A 24,452-nucleotide genomic window follows, 5' to 3' on the forward strand; every position below is an offset into this window, starting at 1 on the left:
AGCCCACATACTATAACCATATAATGCCAAGATAGTACTGCTATATACAGCCCACATACTGTAACCATATAATATCAAGATAGTACTGCTATATACAGCCCACATACTATAACCATATAATGCCAAGATAGTACTGCTATATACAGCCCACATACTATAACCATATAATGCCAAGATAGTACTGCTATATACAGCCCACATACTCTAACCATATAATATCAAGATAGCACTGCTATATACAGCCCACATACTATAACCATATAATGCCAAGATACTACTGCTATATACAGCCCACATACTGTAACCATATAATGCCAAGATAGTACTGCTATATACAGCCCACATACTGTAACCATATAATATCAAGATAGTACTGCTATATACAGCCCACATACTATAACCATATAATGCCAAGATAGTACTGCTATATACAGCCCACATACTATAACCATATAATGCCAAGATAGTACTGCTATATACAGCCCACATACTGTAACCATATAATATCAAGATAGTACTGCTATATACAGCCCATATACTATAACCATATAATATCAAGATAGTACTGCTATATACAGCCCACATACTATAACCATATAATATCAAGATAGTACTGCTATATACAGCCCATATACTATAACCATATAATATCAAGATAGTACTGCTATATACAGCCCATATACTATAACCATATAATATCAAGATAGTACTGCTATATACAGCCCACATACTATAACCATATAATATCAAGATAGTACTGCTATATACAGCCCACATACTATAACCATATAATATCAAGATAGTACTGCTATATGCAGCCCATATACTATAACCATATAATATCAAGATAGTACTGCTATATACAGCCCACATACTATAACCATATAATATCAAGATAGTACTGCTATATACAGCCCACATACTATAACCATATAATGCCAAGATAGTACTGCTATATACAGCCCAGATGCTATAACCATATAATATTAAGATAGTACTGCTATATACAGCCCACATACTATAACCATAGAATGCCAAGATAGTACTGCTATATACAGCCCATATACTATAACCATATAATATCAAGATAGTACTGCTATATACAGCCCACATACTATAACCATATAATATCAAGATAGTACTGCTATATACAGCCCACATACTATAACAATATAATATCAAGATAGTACTGCTATATACAGCCCATATACTATAACCATATAATATCAAGATAGTACTGCTATATACAGCCCACATACTATAACCAGAGGCGTAGCTAGGGATTTAGTTCAGGGGGGAGCCAAATATTTGAGTGGGCCCTTAACCTGGTAAGCCTGATTACAACTACAGTGGTACACCCTAATAGTGGATATAGGGGAAACTCAGCAGCTGGCCGCGCTGTTACTGGAACAGTACTCTATACAAAGACCAACACTAATATTACTGCCATATGGTGACATATAGTGGCAGATACAACACATGATGTTCTTTCTGATGAAATCTTCACTTTTCCCGTCTTTTCCATCTGGTCCAGACCGACACGACGACTTCTCCAGCCAGGACTCGTTTGCAGAAATTACAATAAAGACACATCTGACTTCTCACATTTCCAGCCCCGTCCCCATCTATTCCCAACCTGCACAAACCCCTCATCCTGCTGATACCCCAGTACTGAGCCGCTGCTGCCGTATGTGCCCCCATTACTGCACCTGCTGTGTGACACAATAACAGCGCTCCTTATACCGCCCCACATAATAATGCTCCTTACAAGGTAAAATGTCTCCTTTCTGCTCTTTAGATGCTAAAATTGTCCCCTAGAAAATATTAATGCAAGTTCCCAATCAGAGGCCATCAGCTGACGTCGGCATGCACGTGATGTCACATGCTCGCGTCGCACACCGAGTCCTGCTGGCTTCATAAGAGGATGAGCCGGCGTGGGAGCGAAGGAACGGTGAGTGTTTATTTATTTATTTTTTAAAAATCATTGGTCATACTAGGCCAAGTCTATGGGGTGCATTATACTACTATGGATGTCTATGGGGTGCATTATACTACTATGGATGTCTATGGGGTGCATTATACTACTATGGATGTCTATGGGGTGCATTATACTACTATGGATGTCTATGGGGTGCATTATACTACTATGGATGTCTATGGGGTGCATTATACTACTATGGATGTCTATGGGGTGCATTATATTACTATGGATGTCTATGGGGTGCATTATACTACTATGGATGTCTATGGGGTGCATTATATTACTATGGATGTCTATGGGGTGCATTATATTACTATGGATGTCTATGGGGTGCATTATATTACTATGGATGTCTATGGGGTGCATTATACTACTATGGATGTCTATGGGGTGCATTATACTACTATGGATGTCTATGGGGTGCATTATACTACTATGGATGTCTATGGGGTGCATTATACTACTATGGATGTCTATGGGGTGCATTATACTACTATGGATGTCTATGGGGTGCATTATACTACTATGGATGTCTATGGGGTGCATTATATTACTATGGATGTCTATGGGGTGCATTATACTACTATGGATGTCTATGGGGTGCATTATATCACTATGGATGTCTATGGGGTACAATATATTACTATGGATGTCTATGGGGTGCATTATATTACTATGGATGTCTATGGGGTGCATTATATCACTATGGATGTCTATGGGGTACAATATATTACTATGGATGTCTATGGGGTGCATTATATTACTATGGATGTCTATGGGGTGCATTATATTACTATGGATGTCTATGGGGTGCATTATACTACTATGGATGTCTATGGGGTGCATTATACTACTATGGATGTCTATGGGGTGCATTATACTACTATGGATGTCTATGGGGTGCATTATACTACTATGGATGTCTATGGGGTGCATTATACTACTATGGATGTCTATGGGGTGCATTATACTACTATGGATGTCTATGGGGTGCATTATATTACTATGGATGTCTATGGGGTGCATTATACTACTATGGATGTCTATGGGGTGCATTATATCACTATGGATGTCTATGGGGTACAATATATTACTATGGATGTCTATGGGGTGCATTATATTACTATGGATGTCTATGGGGTGCATTATATTACTATGGATGTCTATGGGGTGCATTATATTATTATGGATGTCTATGGGGTGCATTATACTACTATGGATGTCTATGGGGTGTATTATATTACTTTGGATGTCTATGGGGTGCATTATACTACTATGGATGTCTATGGGGTGCATTATATTACTATGGATGTCTATGGGGTGCATTATACTACTATGGATGTCTATGAGGTGCATTATACTACTATGGATGTCTATGGGGTGCATTATACTACTATGGATGTCTACGGGGTGCATTATATTACTATGGATGTCTATGGGGTGCATTATATTACTATGGATGTCTATGGGGTGCATTATACTACTATGGATGTCTATGGGGTGCATTATATTGCTATGGATGTCTATGGGGTGCATTATATTACTATGGATGTCTATGGGGTGCATTATACTACTATGGATGTCTATGGGGTGCATTATATTACTATGGATGTCTATGGGGTGCATTATATTACTATGGATGTCTATGGAGTGCATTATACTACTATGGATGTCTATGGGGTGCATTATATTGCTATGGATGTCTATGGGATGCATTATATTTCTATGGATGTCTATGGGGTGCATTACACTACTATGGATGTCTATAGGGTGCATTATATTACTTTGGATGTCTATGGGGTGCATTATACTACTATGGATGTCTATGGGGTGCATTATATTACTATGGAAGTCTATGGGGTGCATTATACTACTATGGATGTCTATGGGGTGCATTATATTACTATGGATGTCTATGGGGTGCATTATACTACTATGGATGTCTATGGGGTGCATTATTTTACTATGGATGTCTATGGGGTGCATTATATTACTATGGATGTCTATGGGGTGCATTATATTACTATGGATGTCTATGGGGTGCATTATATTACTATGGATGTCTATGGGTTGCATTACACTACTATGGATGTCTATGGGGTGCATTATACTACTATGGATGTCTATGGGGTGCATTATACTACTATTGTTGACTATTGGGTGCATCATACTACTAAGGATGTCTATGAGGTGCATTATATTACTATGCATGTCTATGGGGTGCATTATACTAATAAGATGTCTATGGGGTGCATCATACTACTAAGGATGTCTATGGGGTGCATTATACTACTATTGTTGACTACGGGGTGCATTATGCTACTATGGATGTCTATGGGGTGCATTATATTACTATTGTTGACTATGGGGTGCATTATATTACTATGGATGTCTATGGGGTGCATTATACTACTAAGGATGTCTATGAGGTGCATTATATTACTATGGATGTCTATGGGGTGCATTATATTACTATTGTTGACTATGGGGTGCATTATACTACTAATGATGTCTATGGGGTACATTATATTACTTTGAATGTCTATTGGGTGCATTATACTACTAAGGATGTCTATGGGGTGCATTATACTACTATTGTTGACTATGGGGTGCATTATATTACTGTGGATGTCTATGGGGTGCACTACACTACTATGGATGTCTATGGGGTGCATTATACTACTATGGATGTCTATGGGGTGCAATATATTACTTTGAATGTCTATTGGGTGCATTATACTACTAAGGATGTCTATGGGGTGCATTATACTACTATTGTTGACTATGGGGTGAATTATATTACTATGGATGTCTATGGGGTGCACTACACTACTATGGATGTCTATGGGGTGCATTATACTACTATGGATGTCTATGGGGTGCATTATAGAACTATGGATGTCTATGGGGTGCATTATATTACTATGGATGTCTATGGGGTGCATTATACTACTATGGATGTCTATGGGGTGCATTATACTACTATTGTTGACTATGGGGTGCATCATACTACTAAGGACGTCTATGAGGTGCATTATATTACTATGGATGTCTATGGGGTGCATTATACTACTAAGGATGTCTATGAGGTGCATTATATTACTATGGATGTCTATAGGGTGCATTATACTACTATTGTTGACTATGGGGTGCATTATATTACTAAAGATGTCTATGGGGTGAATTATACTACTATGGATGTCTATGGGGTGCATTATATTACTATGGATGTCTATGGGGGGCATTATATTACTATGGATGTCTATGGGTTGCATTACACTACTATGGATGTCTTTGGGGTGCATTATACTACTATGGATGTCTATGGGGTGCATCATACTACTAAGGATGTCTATGAGGTGCATTAGATTACTATGGATGTCTATGGGGTGCATTATACTAAGAAGATGTCTATGGGGTGCATCGTGCTACTAAAGATGTCTATGGGGTGCATTATACTACTATTGTTGACTATGGGTGCATTATATTATTATGGATGTCTATGGGTGCATTATACTACTAAGGATGTCTATGAGGTGCATTATATTACTATGGATGTCTATAGGGTGCATTATATTACTATTGTTGACTATGGGGTGCATTATACTACTAAGGATGTCTGTGGGGTGCAATATATTACTTTGAATGTCTATTGGGTGCATTATACTACTAAGAATGTCTATGGGGTGCATTATACTACTATTGTTGACTATGGGGTGCATTATATTACTAAGGATGTCTATGGGGTGCATTATATTACTATGGATGTCTATGGGGTGCATTATATTACTAAGGATGTCTATGGGGTGCATTATATTACTATGGATTTCTATGGGGTGCATTATACTACTATGGATGTCTATTGGGTGCATTATACTACTATGGATGTCTATGGGGTGCATTATATTACTATGGATGTCTATGGGGTGCATTATATTACTATGGATGTCTATGGGGTGCATTATTCTACTAAGGATGTCTATGGGGTGCATTATACTACTAAGGATGTCTATGGGGTGCATTATTCTACTATTGTTGACTATGGGTTGCATTATACTACTAAGGATGTGTGGCACCCCTGCGGGTTCAGTCGCCACAGAGGTACTGCATCTCACCCAGAGGTGTGGTATCTCACTCTCAGGTAAGGAAGGAGTGCTGCCCGGGACCCTAACACCTGCATCCAACACTACACTACTCCAGACCAGCAGGAGGGGCAAGATGTGCTGCTTCCCTGCTGAGCCCTGTCCCTGGCTGGAGTGGGGGGAATCAAAGTAGGGGGAACCATGTAGTGGGTGTGGGTGGAGGAAGTAAATCAGGGGAGCACTTGTTAGGAATAGTATATAGAGAGAAGCCATCTTGAAAGAACAGATCAGTCAGAGGAGGACAGTGAGAGGAGCAGGAGCTCTGTAGGAGCTCTGCTCAGGAGGAGGTCCTAGCCAGAGAGGCCCAAGACTGAAGAGAGAGAGAGGAGCAGGAAAGGCTCCAGGAACGTGGAAGGGACCCCGGGGATACGGGTAGTGCTGGAGGCCACCCGTACGCCTGAATCTACCAGGAGGTGGAGGGGTCAGGTCGCACAGAGGGGACCGGTCCCTAAACTAGCAGAGTTCTTTAAGCCTCAACTAGGAAACCGGAGGCTGCAGTATTTCAGGTACTGCAGCCACAATCCACATCTAATCACCAGAAAGGTGGCCATAGAGGACCCAGGGGACAGAGAAGACGTCACTCGGCAAGGTCCGCGGCCACTGGCCTGAGACACTGGGTGTGAGGTGCAGAGAGACGGCCAGAAGGAACACACAGAAGGGGGTCCCTTTACGTACTCCGGAGAGACCTCAGAGTTTGCTGAACCCCTCCCTGAGTAAGCACAGAACGCCGTGGGAAGTTACTCTAGTACTGGTAACTGGAAGTCTTAAGAAACCGTGAGTAAACCCTAAGGACTGCACCTTACTGTCTCTGTGATCATTATCTGCGCCATCCTCTGCACTACACCATAACAGCAACATCTACACTGCCCTGGAGCTAAGCTCTACCTGTGGAAAGCTAAACCAACTCTGCTGCATTCACACCAGCTCCAGAGGACCTGCTCCGCAGCGGCGGCTCCATATAGCAGCATACCACAGGTGGCGTCACGAACTATATATAAGAACTTTAATTCCCCTGTAAATATTCCCTTTTTACTGACCGCCCTGGATCACGGACCGGGTCACTGCCACTGTGACATCTCCCCTAGCAACGACCGGCCCGGCACCGAGTACCCCACTGTCCAGGGGGCGCGTCAGATGTCTATAGGGTGCATTATATTACTATGAATGTCTATTGGGTGCATTATACTGCTATGAATGTCTATGGGGTGCATTATACTACTATTGTTGACTATGGGGGCATACGCTTCATTCACAGGGATGCTAAAGACTATCCGGTGGCCAGAGTGGTCATTGAGACGGCCCGAGGTTCCATGAGGTCGGCGTGGTCCAGGATTTGTTGCATCCAGTTATCATAGGTCGGGACTTTGTGTTGTTTTGGGACTTGTGGAGGAGGGGCGGATACATAAATTGCTCGGGTAAGAAACAGGTCGTCCCTAAAAAAGTCTCAGCAACCCCAGAGTCTGACTAGTTTCCCTTCTGTGTAATGGGAGAAGATGAGAAGATAGTATCCCCTGAGGCAGACAGAGATAGGGGTGACCAGAGAAAATTTTGGGTTCACCCAACATAGGGACCTAACTCTAAAAGAAGCGTTCAATAATAACAGTCATAAAAGGCATAGCACAGGAGTTGGGGGCAGATTTCCCTATTTCATGTTGAGTGGGGACTTATACCGCGTTACTAAGGTGAGGGAGCAGATAGTGGCGCAATTATTGGAACCAGGATCCTATAGACAAAGGGTGTTGGACAGGGCCCATTCACATGTCGTGGGTGACTATCTAGGGTGGACAAAACTCAACAACGAGTCATGCAGAGGTTCTATTGGCCCAGATGTCACCGTGAAATCCAAAAATATTGCAAGTCCTGTCCCCACCTGCCAGTTGACCGCTACCACCTCTCCTTTCCTAAATCCTCTCATGCCGCTATCCGTCAAGGCAGGGTAACAGAGAAACAAAGTTGAAACTCCATGTGGGCTGGACAGACCAGAAGGTGACAATAAGGTGATCCCTGTGGCAGAGACACTGTCATCGGCCCAGAAACAACAATGCTGATAACTGCCATGCGGAACCGGGGCCTGTTTTCGGAGTTGACAAAACGTACGCAGGTTGGTGAACATGGAATCCTGATGGAGCCACATGTGCAGGTGAACCAAAAGCCGTATAGAATCCCCGAAGCCCACTGCAAGCTATTTTCGAAGGAAGGAGCTAAATTTGATTTGTATCCGGTACCCCATGATAATGAACTCATATCAAAGCTAGGGTCAGCCAGATACATCACCTCCCTGGACCTAACGAAAAATTCCTGGCAATTTTTTCTCTCTCAGTGCCAAGAAGAAGACTACCTCTTTTACACGTGATGGTGGCTTCTGTAACATCCCTGGCGGCGTACTTGCATAGTGCACCACCCCCCACTATGCAAGACCGCAATCTTACCTGTCTGTCCAGTCTGCTATTCCTGCTCCTGTGCATGCTGTTTGCATGTCCCTTGACTGACTGCTTAGGGCGGCGGCCCGGTTACTTCCTGATTCTTATAGCTGCTGTGGGCGCACCCCTAATGGGTCTCCAGCCTATTGCTGTGAGTCACTGGATATTTAAACCCCCTCCGCCCAGTAGGAGGGGCCTGAGCAACTCGTTCCTTCAGAGGGCTTCTTGCCTCTGATGTGCCAGGTCCTGTCTGAACTATCTCCTAGCCTGTTGTCTGTCCGCCTTCCTGGAGGCTGTATTTCCAGGCCAGTCTGAACACGCTCCTAGCCTGTTCGTCCCGCCTTCTAGGGGCCGCATACCTAGATCTGTTATCTGTGTTTTCTTGCCTGTCTGTCCGCCTTCCTGGAGGCTGTATTTCCAGGCCAGTCTGAACACGCTCCTAGCCTGTTTGTCCCGCCTTCTAGGGGCCGCATACCTTGACCCGCTCCTGTATCTCGCTGCAGTGTCAGTTCTTGTCTGAACACTCTCCTAGCCTGTTACCTGTTTTCTCTATGTCCGTACCTTCCCTTTTCCTGCAGAGTCTGAACCCGCATCTAACTCCTACTCGTTGTCACTGTACTTCCGTTTGTGAGTTTAGAGTCCACTCGCTACTTCATTGCAAGTACCTTGTGTGCATCTGGTTCTGCCTTCCCCTTCCAGTCTGTTCCGTGTGAACAGAGCCCTGTCTCCTCTGCTCTGCCATTGCTCACCGCTCCGGCGGTCTTGCTCTGCTCTGCCTTGCTCACCGCTCCGACGGTTCCTGCCTGCTCTGTCTTGCTCACCGCTCCGGCAGTTCCTGCCTGCTCTGCCTTGCTCACCGCTCCGGCAGTTCCTGCCTGTTCTGCCTTGCTCACCGCTCCGGCGATTCCTGCCTGCTCTGCCTTGCTCACCGCTCCGGCGGTTCCTGCCTGCTCTGCCTTGCTCACCGCTCTGGCGGTTCCTGCCTGCTCTGCCTTGCTCACCGCTCCGGCGGTTCCTGCCCGCTCTGCCTTGCTCACCGCTCCGGAAGTTCCTGCCCGCTCTGCCTTGCTCACCGCTCCGGCGGTTCCTGCCCGCTCTGCCTTGCTCACCGCTCCGGGGGTTCCTGCCCGCTCTGCCTTGCTCACCGCTCCAGCGGTTCCTGCCCGTTCTGCCTTGCTCACCGCTCCGGCGGTTCCTGCCCGTTCTGCCTTGCTCACCTCTCCGGCGGTTCCTGCCCGTTCTGCCTTGCTCACCACTCCGGCGGTTCCTGCCTGCTCTGCCTTGCTCACCGCTTCGGCGGTTCCTGCCTGCTCTGCCTTGCTCACCGCTCCGGCGGTTCCTGCCTGCTCTGCCTTGCTCACCGCTCCGGCAGTTCCTGCCTGCTCTGCTTGCTCACCGCTCCGGCGGTATCTCTCTGCTCTGTCTTGCCCACCGCTCCAGCGGTTCCTCTCTGCTCTGTTTGTCTACCGCATCTGCGGTTCTGTTCCTGAGTCTCAGTCTGTACTGGACCCTATCCAGTCTGCACGCCAGCAGAGCTTGTCAGTACCCCCTGTCTGCATACCAGCCGTGCTTGCCAGTACCTCCCCGTCTGTACGCCAGCCGTGCCTACCTATACCCACCAGTCTGTGTGCCAGCCTAACCTGCCTGTTCCTGTATTCCCCGGTGTGGGTCAACAGCCGTGTCCAGGGTCTGACCTGGAGTAGCACCTGGTCCCTCTGCTCGGTTCCTCCCTGGTGCATGGCGTCGTTAGCCATCGTGCAACCTTGGAAGGATAGGGTGGATACTTAGTTACGCCCCTCCAGGCACTCTCCGGTTCATGGCACAGTGGAATCACTAAATCACGCACACGCCAGTCAGTCCGGGCGTGTGCATAACAGCTTCCAGTATACCAGAAGCCCATTGGTCCTGCAAAGAGACCCAGCTTCCTTCCAGAGGGCCATAGACTGGATCATAGCCCCTCACAAAAAGTACACCGCAGCTAACCACGACGATATTGTGATATTCAGCCCGGATTGGGGAAGTCATCTGCAGAAGGTCCAGGCTGTGCTGGATGTGCTGAGGAAAGTGGGCTTCACCATAAACCCAAAGAAGTGCGCCATCGGGAATAGGAAGGGAAAATACCTGGGCTGCATCATTGGAAGAAGCAAAGTAAGGCTATGTGCACACGGTGCGTTTTTTATACGTTTTTGATGTGGTAAATCCACACAGAATTGGCCCCAAAAACGCATTGCAAACCTTATCCCAGCATTTCCTAGGAGATTTTGCAAGATGATCAGGATTTTTCCTTACAGAATTTCATGTGCGGAAAAAGAAGCAGCATGTCCATTCTCTGTGTGTTTTTGCCTGCGTTTTTCCTATACAATGCATTGGAAAAAACGCATGGCAAATCCACAGGCAAAAACGCACAAAAAATGCAAGAAAAAAAAATAAAAAAGCATAAAAAATGTGCAGAATTTCCGCAGCGTTTTTGCTGCCAAGAGATGCAGAATCTTGCAGAAATGCTGCAGAAATTTCTGCAAGCAAATCCTGAACATGTGCACATAACCTAAAGTCGCAGGTAGTGTTGAGCATTCCGATACTGTAATATCGGGTATCGGCCGATATTCGCGGTATCGGAATTCCGATACTTAATTCCGATACTTTTACAATATCGGATACCGGAATCGGAAGTTCCCATAATGCCTGCGCTCTGCAGTGTCTGTGAAGGATGACAAGTTGGATGGCAGCGCGATCCAGCCTGTCATCAGAATGCCATCCCAGCGTGGGAGAATTCTCCTGATTGTTTAAAAGCCGGCGGGCGGTAAAAAGCTGCCGGCTTTTAAACAATCACACAGCCCCATACTGCTTCCCCGCAGCCTCCCACCCTGATCCTCCGCTCCCCTCGCCACCTCCCATCCCGATCGTAAGTTAGGACCGGGCGGGGAGCGCAGCTCCAAGGAGCGGGGAGTGAAGGACCCGGGCGGGGAAGCCGGCAGTGAAAAGACTTCACCCGTTCTGTGCTGCGCTTTCCCGCCGGTTATTTCAAATGAACAGCTGAGGTATCAGGTGATGCCGATCAACTGTTCATTTGAAGTCGCCGCGGTGCCCTCAGAGGGTTCATGTGAGTTCATGCTTGACTGCATGAACTCACATGAACTTTCCCACGGCCGCACAGGTCAGCTTCACCTCCCAGACCCGTCATGATTAGTGTGTGTGCGGGGTGTGTGTGCGGGGTGTCTGTGCGATGTTTGTGCGGGTGTACGCGGTGTCTGTGCGATGTCTGCGGGTGTGTGCGTGCAGGCAGACATAGGCCGATGTGACACCACTACTCCCATCGGCCTATGTGTGTCCCCCGTCCACTCGTGCCAGCAGGATCAGCTCGATGGGAGCAGTAGTTCCCATCAGACTGATCCTGCTATTTAAACTGCCCTACTGTGTCCCCAATAAATGTTAGATACATGTCATTGGTGGCCAGTGGTTACCTACAATAAATTAGTTCATACATTACCTGTCCCCGCCGATCGCCACCTAAAATAAAGTAAAAAATAAAAAACTACACCTATACTCACCTAGACACAGACTGCAATTTTCAGCGGGGGGGCAGAAAGCTTGGTCCTCCCTGCGCTGCAGATTCCATCCCCCAGCTGCCTAGTTGTACCTGGCTGGACACAAAAATAGGGCGAAGCTCCACGTTTTTTTTTTTTTAATTATTTCATGAAATTCATGGAATAATTAAGAAAAAAAGGGCTTCCCTATATTGTTGTGTCTGGCCAGGTACAAATAGGCAGCTGGTGGTTGGGGGCAGCCCGTTCCTGCCTTCTGTACCTGACTGGACACAAATATAGTGTGAAGCCCCACGTCAATTTTTTTTTAATTATTTCAGGAAATTCATGAAATAATTAAAAAAAAATTATGTGGGGCTTCGCCCTATATTTGTGTCCAGCCAGGTACAGCAGGCAGGAACGGGCTGCCCCCAACCACCAGCTGCCTATTTGTACCTGGTTGGACACAACAATATAGGGAAGCCCTTTTTTTCTTAATTATTCCATGAATTTCATGAAATAATTAAAAAAAACAAAACGTGGGGCTTCGCCCTATTTTTGTGTCCAGCCAGGTACAACTAGGCAGCTGGGGGGTGGAATCTGCAGCGCAGGGAGGCCCAAGCTTTCTGCCCCCCCGCTGAAAATTGCAGTCCGCAGCCACCCCGGAAAATGGCGCGTTCATAGAAGCTGGATGCTGTACCTGGCTGGCATACAAAAATATGGCGAAGCCCACGTCAAAAGTTTTGGGAAAAATTAATTAAAAAATAAATAATAATTTAGGGACTGCATCTTTATTAAGTCCTCAAATGTCATTTAGTGTTAAAATAAAGGATTTATTTTAAAAAAAATTGATGTGGGGCTTCGCCCTATATTTGTGTCCAGCCAGGTACAGCAGGCAGGAATGGGCTGCCCCCATCCACCAGCTGCCTATTTGTACCTGGTTGGACACAACAATATAGGGAAGCCCTTTTTTTCTTAATTATTCCATGAATTTCATGAAATAATTAAAAAAAAAAAATGCGTGGGGCTTCGCCCTATTTTTGTGCCCAGCCAGGTACAACTAGGCAGCTGGGGGCTGGAATCCGCAGCGCAGGGAGGCCCAAGCTTTCTGGGCCCCCCCCCGCTGCAAATTGCAGTCCGCAGCCGCCCCAGAAAATGGCGCGTTCATAGAAGCACCATCTTCTGGCGCTGTACCCAACTCATCCAGGGCCCTGGTGCGGTGGCTCACTGGGTAATAAAGGGGTTAAGGCCAGCTTGGCATTATCAGCTGGCCCTAAGCCCGAAATTCATGGGGTCACGCCAATATTAGACATGACCGCCATGAATTTCTAGTAAAGTATTTAAAAAAACACAACACCCAGAATAAAGTCCTTTAATTGAAATAAACACACAATTCTTTATTGTTCTAAATTAAACCATACTTACCATCACGCCCATTCCAGCTGAAGCCAACGATCTCCTGCAATAAAAGAAAAATAATAAAGCAACCTCATCCTTACCTTTCCATGGTTCCCACGACAGCTTCAGCTCTGCTACATCGAGATGACAGGCTGGACCGCAGCAGAACGCTGCCATCCAGCCTGTCATCCCGCAGACACTGAGAAGCGCAGGCATACTTCCACTCCTCAGTGTCTGGCTGTGACGGCATCCAGATGAGCCGAGGTCATGTCCAATGAACTCAGCTCACCTCATGTACGTCACTGACAGCGTGGGAAAATTCTCCTGCACTCAGCACTTCAGCGTGAGAATTTTCCCACGCTGTCAGTGACGTGCATGAGGTGAGCTGAGTTCATTGGACATGACCTCACCTCATGTATGTCACTGACAGCGTGGGAGAATTCTCACGCTGAAGCGCTGAGTGCAGGAGAATTTTCCCACGCTGTCAGTGACGTGCATGAGGTGAGCTGAGTTCATTGGACATGAACTCGGCTCATCTGGATGACGTCACAGAGAGACACTGAGGAGCGCAAGCATGCCTGCGCTTCTCAGTGTCTGCGGGATGACAGGCTGGATGGCAGCGTTCTGCTGCGGTCCAGCCTGTTATCTCGATGTAGCAGAGCTGAAGCTGTCGTGGGAACCATGGAAAGGTAAGGATGAGGTTGCTTTATTATTTTTCTTTTATTGCAGGAGATCGTTGGCTTCAGCTGGAATGGGCGTGACGGTAAGTATGGTTTAATTTAGAACAATAAAGAATTGTGTGTTTATTTCAATTAAAGGACTTTATTCTGGGTGTTTGTGTTTTTCTTTAACTTTGACTATGGGGTTAGTAATGGGGGTGTCTTATAGACGCCTCTCCATTACTAACCTGGGCTTGATGTCATCTGGCATTATAAGCTGACATCAACCCCAACCCCATTACCCCACTGCCACCGCTACAGGGCAGTGGGAAGAGCGAGTCTAAGTGCCAGAATTGGCGCATCCTATGGATGCGCCATTTCTGGGGCGGCTGACGGCTGGTGTTTCTAGCCTGGGAGGGGGCCAATATTCATGGCACCCTTCCTGGGCTATTAATATCAGCCCCCAGCTGTCTGCCTAGCCTGTGCTAGCTATTAAATTAGGGGGGACCCCACGTTATTTTTTGGGGGGGGTTCCCCCATTTTAATAGCTAGTAAAGGCTAGGTATTCAGCTGGGGGCTGATATTAGTAGCCTGGGAAGCTCCGTGGGTATTACCCCCTTCCCAGGCTTCAAACATTTGCCCCAGCTGTCTGCTTAACCTCCGCTAGAGCCTAAAATTAAGGGGAACCCCACGCCAATTTTTTTTTAAATAAATCCTTTATTTTAACACTAAATGACAAGTACAGTAATCAACACTGTCACTGTACTTCATATATATGTGACTGACATGTTTCTATCTATCTAATCTATGTGTGATTCTCTATTCCTTCTATTCTAAATTGTCGGGTACAGATGCTGAATTGCCGGCCGGCTTTTTTAAAGAGACAGTGCATGAAAACACTATTATTTTTTAAAATAAATCCTTTACACTAAATGACAAGTACAGTAAGCAACACTGTCACTGTACTTCATATATATGTGACTGACATATTTCTATCTATCTAATCTATGTGTGATGCTCTATTCTTTCTGTTGTAAATTGTCGGGTACCGCTGCTGAATTGCCGGCCGGCTTTCTTAAAGAGACGGTGCACGAAAACACTAATATTTTTTAAAATAAATCCTTTACACTAAATGACAAGTACAGTAAGCAACACTATCACAGTACTTCATATATATGTGACTGACATGTTTCTATCTATCTAATCTATGTGTGAAGCTCTATTCTTTCTGTTGTAAATTGTCGGGTACCGGTGAATGCCGCTGATGAATTGCCGGCTTTTCATGTCATTCTACATTATTCTTAGTTGTTTTACTTCATGTAGAATTAACCTACAAGGAAAGAAAGGGTTTATTTTCATTCCGATATTTGTGTCCCATTGACTTGCATTGGTTTCCGGTATCGGAATCGGCGATATCCGATACTTTTTGGGTATCGGCCCGATCCAATCCGATACGATATTTCCTGATATCGGAAGGTATCGCTCAACACTAGTCGCAGGTGAATAAGGTGGAAGCAGTCCAAAATTGGCTGAAACCGGTCTCCAAGGAACAGATTCGGGCATTTCTGGGAATGGTTAGACACTATCAGCTGGGTATCCCGAATTTTACCATGAAACCGCACCCCTGCCGACTTTAAGGGCATGAAGACATCAATGGCCAAATGGCCTCTTGAAGTAGAGATGGCGTTCCAAGAGTTGAAACTCAGAGCTACAGGTCTTCACCTTTCATGTGGAACACAGGCCTGGAAAGCTACAGCAACGCAGATGCCCAGTTTAGACTTCCATGTTTGGTGACTGAAAGTGCCAAACCTACACCTTTGGGCAGAGGAGGGGGATATGTGACTAAGTCACTGGCAAAGAACTGGAGGGAAGATATGTAGCATTGAGATTGTTAGCTACAGTAATTAAACATAGGAAAAAGATTCCATCACATTAAGGAATAAGGGGTTAATCAGCCATCTTTACTGCTAGGATGATTAAACACCTGTACAAAGGGAAGAGGTCAGAGGATAAAATCCCAGCCTTTTAGAGCATTTATCTGTGGGGAGGACATGAAGGTGGAAGCTCTGAGCTGTTTTTTCATGTGAAGGAAAGACAAACCTTGGGTTGTTTGTTCCTGAAGCATGCGGTTATCCGTAGCAAAAAGGACTGTGCTATATATTATGTTTTCCTTTTCCTGTAAGGCCAGGAAGGCCGTGTTTGTTTTAGCTAACAGTGCTGTGATGCAGCACTCTTAATAAACCCAACAGAAGATTTAAAAGACAGTGTTCCTGTGTACCTCTATGTGCAACCAAGTGAGCCGATCTACCACCGCCTGTATACAGGGAGCTCCCCCTAGTGGTGGCTGCAGACAGAATCTTATCATGTATCTCTGTATACAGGGAACTCCCCCTAGTGGTGGCTGCAGACAGAATCTTATCATGTATCTCTGCATACAGGGAACTCCCCCTAGTGGTGGCTGCAGACAGAATCTTATCATGTATTTCTGTATACTGGGGGCTCCCCCTAGTGGTGGCTGCAGACAGAATCTTATCCTGTATCTCTGTATGCATGGAGCTCCCCCTAGTGGTGTCTGCCGATAGGATTTTATTCTGTATCTCTGTATACAGGGAGCTCCCTCTAGTGGTGGCTGCAGACAGAATCTTATCCTGTATCTCTGTATACAGGGTGCTCCCTCTAGTGGTGGCTGCAGACAGGATCTTACCATGTATCTCTGTATACAGGGAGCTCCCTCTAGTGGTGGCTGCAGACAGGGGAATGGAGGGACTAGAATACCCAGAGAGGTTGTCAAAATTAGGCCTATTTGCGTTGGAAAAGAGAAGGCTTAGGGAAGACGTCATAAACATGTATAAATACATCAGGGGGCAGTACAGAGATCTCTCCCATGACCTGTTTATACCAAGGATGGTGACAAAGACGAGGGGGCACACTATGCGTCTGGAGGAAAGGAGGTTCCTGCACCAGCATAGAAGGGGATTCTTTACGGTCAGAGCCGTGAGACTCTGGAACTCTCTGGGAGAGGAAGTGGTGATGTCCAACTCACTTAATGAGTTCAAGAGAGGCATGAACGCCTTTCTTGAGAACAATAAAATTACATCTTATGCTTAGTGATAGTTAATTAATCCAGGGATTTAATCTGACTGCCGGATTGGAGTCGGGAAGTGAATTTTTCCTCAATAATGTAAATTGGCCAATACCGCATGGGTTTTTTTTGCCTTCCCCTGGATCAACGCTGCGGAATAGCTACAGTGCACAAGAAATAGGCTGAACTGGATGGATGCTTGTCTTTTTTCAGCCTTATAAACTATGTAACTATGTAATCTTATCATGTATCTCTATATACAGGGAGCTCCCCCTAGTGGTGGCTGCAGACAGAATCTTATCATGTATCTCTATATACAGGGAGCTCCCCCTAGTGGTGGCTGCAGACAGAATCTTATCATGTATCTCTGTATACAGGGAGCTCCCCCTAGTGGTGGCTGCAGACAGGATCTTATCATGTATCTCTGTATACAGGGAGCTCCCCCTAGTGGTGGGTGGAGACAGAATCTTATCCGGTATCTCTGTATACAGGGTGCTCCCCCTAGTGGTGGCTGGAGACAGAATCTTATCCTGTATCTCTGTATGCAGGGAGCTCCCCCTAGTGGTGGCTGCAGACAGAATCTTATCATGTATCTCTGCATACAGGGAGCTCCCCCTAGTGGTGGCTGCAGACAGAATCTTATCCTGTATCTCTGTACACAGGGTGCTCCCCCTAGTGGTGGCTGGAGACAGAATCTTATCCTGTATCTCTGTATGCAGGGAGCTCCCCGTAGTCGTGGCTGCAGACAGAATCTTATCCTGTATCTGTAACATACCTGGCGGCGTCCTTGCATGGTGGTCCATCTCCCACTGTGCAAGAGGGCGCACTTGATCTCCTGTCCAGAATGTCTCTCTGGCTTCCCTCCATGCTGTCTGTTTGTGTCTGTTTCTGCTGCTTAAGGGCGGCGCCCGATCACTTCCTGCCTTTTGTACCTGCTGTGGGTCACACCCCTTGTGCGTCCTCAGCCTATTGCTGTCTGTCACTTGGTATATAGCTCAGCAGCTCCCTTCTATCCCTGCCTGAGCATAGTGTTTCCTTCAGTGTGTGCTTGCACTCTGAAGGTGCCAGGTCCCGTCTCTTGTCTCCTGCTTTTTGTATCAGTTCCCGTGTCTGAACTGAGTCCTGTATGTCTCCTGCTTTGCGGTATCAGCTCCCGTGTCTGAACTGTGTCCTGTATGTCTCCTGCTTTGCGGTATCAGCTCCCGTGTCTGAACTGAGTCCTGTATGTCTCCTGCTTTGCGGTATCAGCTCCCGTGTCTGAACTGACTCCTTTCTGTGTTCTCTTGTCTGTCCTGTCTGAACACGCTCCTAGCCTGTTCCTCTCGCCTTCTAGTGGCCGATTTCCTAGACCCGCTCCTGTGTCTGGTCTGTCCTGTCTGAACACGCTCCTTGCCTGTTCGTTCCGCCTTCTAGTGGCCGATTTCCTAGACCCGCTCCTGCGTCTGGTCTGTCCTGTCTGAACACGCTCCTTGCCTGTTCGTTCCGCCTCTCTGGGGGCCGTATTCCCAGACCCGCTCCTGTATCCCTCTGCAGTGTCGGTCTCCTCCGTACACTCAGTTCCAGTCTGAACTCTCTCCTGTCCTTTACCTGTTTTGCCTCTATGTCCGTTCCCTTCCTTTTTCTGCAGAGTCTGAACTCGTACCTAACTCCTGCTTGTTGTCTCTGCAAGTACTGTGTGAGTATCTGGCTCTGTCTTTCCCTTCCTGTCTGTTCCGTGTGAACAGAGCCCTGTCCTCCCTGCTCAGCCTTGTCTGCACTCTAGCTGTGCTTGCCTGTAACCCTCTGCCTGTATTGTTCCTGAGTCCCGGTGTGTACTGGGTCCTATCCCGCCTGTGTTCCTACCTGCTAGTGCCTCCCTGTCTGCACTCTAGCTGTGCTTGCCTTTACCCCCCTGCCTGCATACCCGCCTGCCTGCATACCAGTCGTGCCTGCCTATACCCTCCAGTCTGTGTGCCAGCCTACCAGCCTGTTCCTGTATTCCCCTGTGTGGGTCAACAGCCGTGTCCGGGGTCTGTCCTGGAGTAGCACCTGGTCCCTCTGCTCGGTTCCTCCTTGGTGCACTGGCGTCGTATGCCGTCGTGCGACCCTGGTCGGATCGGGTGAATACTTAGTCACGCCCCTCCAGGCATTCACTCTCCGGCACGGTCCAGTGGAATCACTACCAATCCCACGCACACGTCGCTTAGCCCGGGCGTGTGCATAACAGCATGCTCAGGCCATGGTTCCCGTTGAGCCCCACGGCCTTCGCTCTTTGAGAAGTTTTTCCAGCGAATACATGCATTAAAATAAAATAAATAAATTTTTTTCCCCCTTTAGCTGAGTTCCAGGCGAGTTACGCACCCGTCCAGATGGATCTATCAGCCCTCGTTCCTGCGGATCCGCCACGTTACTATGGGGATCCAAGACAGTGTCGTGCATTTGTGGAGCAATGCATGCTACACTTTAAGGCCTACCCTCTCTATTTTCCTTCCGATTGGGCTAAAGTGGCCTTTATGATTGACTACCTAGCGGGTGATGCCTTGAAATGGGTCACCCCCCTATGGGAAGCATGGGATCCTGTCATCCTTGACCTGCAGGCCTTCCTGGTGGCCTTTCGTATGGTCTTCGAGGACCCTAACTCTGAAGCCCCTGCTGAAGCTTCACTTCCCAATATCCCGGAGCAGCCCCGACGGGTAATGTGTGTGGGTAGCGCAATAGTCCTCCAGCCCAATGAGACTACTGCCCACCCAGAATCCTCACAGGGTGACTACGCTTTCCGGAATACTTCTCTCAACCTCAAGAGGCAGTCCAGACGTGCTAGACTTAGAGGCAAGCCGTCACGCCAGGGTCTGTCCTCCCTGAGACCTCCTGACCCCAACCTTGAAGTCCCTACTGAAGCTTCATCTCCCTGTATCCCGGAGAAACCCCAATGGGTAATGTGCGTGGGTAGTGCACCAGTTCTCCTGGCCGAAGAGACTTCTGCCCATCCAGACTCCACACAGGAGAACTTCCTGCACCCGGCATCAGATGCTTCTTTCTCTTTAACCGGTGTGCATGTCCAAGGATGCTCCAAAGCTGTGGTTACCTCAGAGTCTGTGCACCTCTACTACCTGGCGGAGGATCCCCTGTTGCCTCCTGAACCCTCCGGGATACCACTCGATGACAAATGGAGAGAGACTTCTCTACACCCGGTACTCAATACTTTGTCCGCTTCGTCCTGTGAGCCTGACAATGGGTACCCCAAAGTGGTAGTTACCTCCGAGTCTCTACACCCCTCCGACCAGGCGGAGGATCTCCAGTTGTCTCCTGAACCCTTCGGGGTGCTACCTGGTAGCGAAAGGACAGAGACTCTCCTATACTCTGTACCTGATACCTCGCTCGCTTCGTCCAGTGAGTCCAACTTAGTGTACTCCGAAGCAGAGGTTACTCCTGAGTCTCTACACCCCTCCGACCAGGCGGAGGACCTCCAGTTGTGTTCAGAATCCTTCGGGGTGCCACCTGGTGGTGAATGGACAGAGACTTTCCTATATCCTGGATCTGATACCTCGCTTGCTTCGTCCAGTGAGTCCGACCTAGTGTACTCTGAAGCAGAGGTTACCCGTGAGTCTCTACACCCCTCTGACCAGGCGGAGGACCGCCAGCTGTCTCCAGAACCCTTCGGGGTGCCACCTGGTGGTGAATGGACAGAGACTTTCCTATACTCGGTACCCGATACCTCGCCTGCTTCCTCCAGTGAGTCCGACCTAGTGTACTCTGAAGCAGTTGTTTTCTCTGAGCCTCTGCACTCTTCTGACCCGGCGGAGGACCTCCAGTTGTTTCCTGAATCCTCCGGGATACCACCAGATAACAAAGAGACAGTGACTTTTCCTCATTATGTACGTGATAACCCGTCTATTTCTTCCTGTGAGCTTGACAAGATGTACCTCGAAGCAGAGATTACCCTTAAGTCTCTGTCCCCCTCCAACCCAGTGAACGACTGGCCCTCGAATTCCCTGCGGAAGATTCTGGCAGGCCTGAAGAAGAGGGGGCGTAAGGGGGGAGGTACTGTAACATACCTGGCGGCGTCCTTGCATGGTGGTCCATCTCCCACTGTGCAAGAGGGCGCACTTGATCTCCTGTCCAGAATGTCTCTCTGGCTTCCCTCCATGCTGTCTGTTTGTGTCTGTTTCTGCTGCTTAAGGGCGGCGCCCGATCACTTCCTGCCTTTTGTACCTGCTGTGGGTCACACCCCTTGTGCGTCCTCAGCCTATTGCTGTCTGTCACTTGGTATATAGCTCAGCAGCTCCCTTCTATCCCTGCCTGAGCATAGTGTTTCCTTCAGTGTGTGCTTGCACTCTGAAGGTGCCAGGTCCCGTCTCTTGTCTCCTGCTTTTTGTATCAGTTCCCGTGTCTGAACTGAGTCCTGTATGTCTCCTGCTTTGCGGTATCAGCTCCCGTGTCTGAACTGTGTCCTGTATGTCTCCTGCTTTGCGGTATCAGCTCCCGTGTCTGAACTGAGTCCTGTATGTCTCCTGCTTTGCGGTATCAGCTCCCGTGTCTGAACTGACTCCTTTCTGTGTTCTCTTGTCTGTCCTGTCTGAACACGCTCCTAGCCTGTTCCTCTCGCCTTCTAGTGGCCGATTTCCTAGACCCGCTCCTGTGTCTGGTCTGTCCTGTCTGAACACGCTCCTTGCCTGTTCGTTCCGCCTTCTAGTGGCCGATTTCCTAGACCCGCTCCTGCGTCTGGTCTGTCCTGTCTGAACACGCTCCTTGCCTGTTCGTTCCGCCTCTCTGGGGGCCGTATTCCCAGACCCGCTCCTGTATCCCTCTGCAGTGTCGGTCTCCTCCGTACACTCAGTTCCAGTCTGAACTCTCTCCTGTCCTTTACCTGTTTTGCCTCTATGTCCGTTCCCTTCCTTTTTCTGCAGAGTCTGAACTCGTACCTAACTCCTGCTTGTTGTCTCTGCAAGTACTGTGTGAGTATCTGGCTCTGTCTTTCCCTTCCTGTCTGTTCCGTGTGAACAGAGCCCTGTCCTCCCTGCTCAGCCTTGTCTGCACTCTAGCTGTGCTTGCCTGTAACCCTCTGCCTGTATTGTTCCTGAGTCCCGGTGTGTACTGGGTCCTATCCCGCCTGTGTTCCTACCTGCTAGTGCCTCCCTGTCTGCACTCTAGCTGTGCTTGCCTTTACCCCCCTGCCTGCATACCCGCCTGCCTGCATACCAGTCGTGCCTGCCTATACCCTCCAGTCTGTGTGCCAGCCTACCAGCCTGTTCCTGTATTCCCCTGTGTGGGTCAACAGCCGTGTCCGGGGTCTGTCCTGGAGTAGCACCTGGTCCCTCTGCTCGGTTCCTCCTTGGTGCACTGGCGTCGTATGCCGTCGTGCGACCCTGGTCGGATCGGGTGAATACTTAGTCACGCCCCTCCAGGCATTCACTCTCCGGCACGGTCCAGTGGAATCACTACCAATCCCACGCACACGCCGCTTAGCCCGGGCGTGTGCATAACAGTATCTCTGTATGCAGGGAGCTCCCCCTAGTGGTGACTGCAGGCGGAATGCTATAAAGTATATCTAAAATTAGGAATCAAACCAACTACTGCTAATGTATACATAATTTTTTTGTTTTCACTTTAGAAAACACTCCAAATGCTGGACAGCCAAAAATAATCACAATCAATAGGTGATGTCACAGCTCACCTCCTCCTCCTCCTGTACAATGATTGAAAACACGTCTATATACAGTAGATAACCCAGGATCCACCATGCACTATAAGTGATGTCACAGCTCACCTCCTCCCTCTCCCTTCACAGAGGGGCTTCTGTACATAATATACAGTCTGAGTCAGTCTATTGCTGCTAATGTTCAAGTGACGAGCAGGAAGTAGGATTCTTAAATTAAATCTAACGGTCGATTTTAAAATCTCAAAAAGTTTCTTTTTAATAGAAAGAGACATGAGAGACAAAAAAATATATACATTAAAAAAACTCCTGATTTATACAGTAGATTTCTTTTCTTCTGACACATTTCCTTTACGTTAAAGCATGACCCTTTTTTCAGGTCGTTCACCTGCATTTCCATCTTAAACCTTAGAAACCTGCTAACAGGATGGACGTGTGTCTCACGGCCGGGAACACTGCACAATCTACGATAACTCACCCTTAAACGACTTTTCTCCGGTCAGATGGGATCAGTAGGGGGTCAGTGATTGAGCTGAGGATCTTCCGGTAACTCCAGAGTCAGAGGAGGAATCGGAGGGAGCGGAGTAACTGATATCTCGGGGATGTGGAGCCACGGAGTCACATAAATGTGCAGAGGACGTCAGTGCCCAGAAATGTATCGCCAATCGCAAACTCGTTCCATTTAATATATTAGATGAATTGAAGCAGTGAAACGAGGCTGCAAAAGTTTACACACCCTTTAAAACATGAAGAATGGGCAAATCATTTGTTGTTATTGAATTCTATGGAGAGATATTAGATACAATGTAGTCAGCACAGATCCGCCTCCCGCTCCTCCACTCTTGGGTTTTCGTCATCGCTGCTCTTTGCCAGCGGTTATTAATGATAAGCCCTGGGTTACCCATTCAAACAAATCACTGGCCCGTCTCTAAATATCCCGTTATTACAACCAGGACATTGTCTATTGCTGGGAAATGTTCGCTTTTGTGTCCTGTTCTGTTTTTTTCATTCAGTCGAGTTTACGCAGCTTCACTCTTTCTAGTGAATCATCCAAATTATCTGCCCTACGCTCAGTCCACATCTGTAATATTTTCCTATGAGATAATTTTGACAAAACAAGAAACCATAGACCTGCTAAAAATTTCTTTATGGAAATGTTAATGTATACCGTAAGCTCTATCTCTAATTTTCAGTTGTCTCTGAGCTAGTGGGTGCAGAGTAGCTGCTATGATGTCTCCCATACACAGCACGCATGGACGTGAGGGATTCCTGTTCTCCTGTCTCTATGTAGCACATGTTCAAAAACAGCAGCAATGAAGACCCATGAGCAATGCAGCCCCCCGACGAAGCAGAATGCGAAACGCGCGTTGGGGTACGAGGCAGTGCGGGTCTATGAGCAATGGCAAATGGTCTGTATGATTACTATATGTACAGATGTCTATATAATGGTCTATGATATAATTGTTTACATTTCAACTCTCTGACCTATTTCAGATAGGTTACCATACAATGAATTAATCTAATATTTTGATCTATTGTGATAAATGTGTATGCTATATTGTTACTATAACGTAGGAATTGGCTGTTAAATTTCCTGATGATGGAGATTGCCAT

The 24,452-nt window shown here is 47.2% G+C and overlaps 1 protein-coding gene across 1 annotated transcript in view; it reads right to left on the reverse strand.

Moving 5' to 3' along the window:
• The window catches only part of P2RY2 (purinergic receptor P2Y2), a 284,868-nt gene extending 261,202 nt beyond the window's left edge, over nucleotides 1-23,666 (reverse strand). Inside the window, exon 1 of the mRNA XM_073661297.1 lies at nucleotides 23,317-23,666. The gene's annotated coding sequence lies outside the window, so the exon portion shown is untranslated. The remainder of the gene's footprint in view (nucleotides 1-23,316) is intronic.
• Nucleotides 23,667-24,452: the final 786 nt, after the last annotated feature.

Source organism: Phyllobates terribilis, unplaced genomic scaffold (assembly GCF_046119375.1).
Source record: "Phyllobates terribilis strain yellow unplaced genomic scaffold, ASM4611937v1 Scaffold_2__4_contigs__length_985480577, whole genome shotgun sequence".
Lineage (NCBI taxonomy): Eukaryota > Metazoa > Chordata > Amphibia > Anura > Dendrobatidae > Phyllobates > Phyllobates terribilis.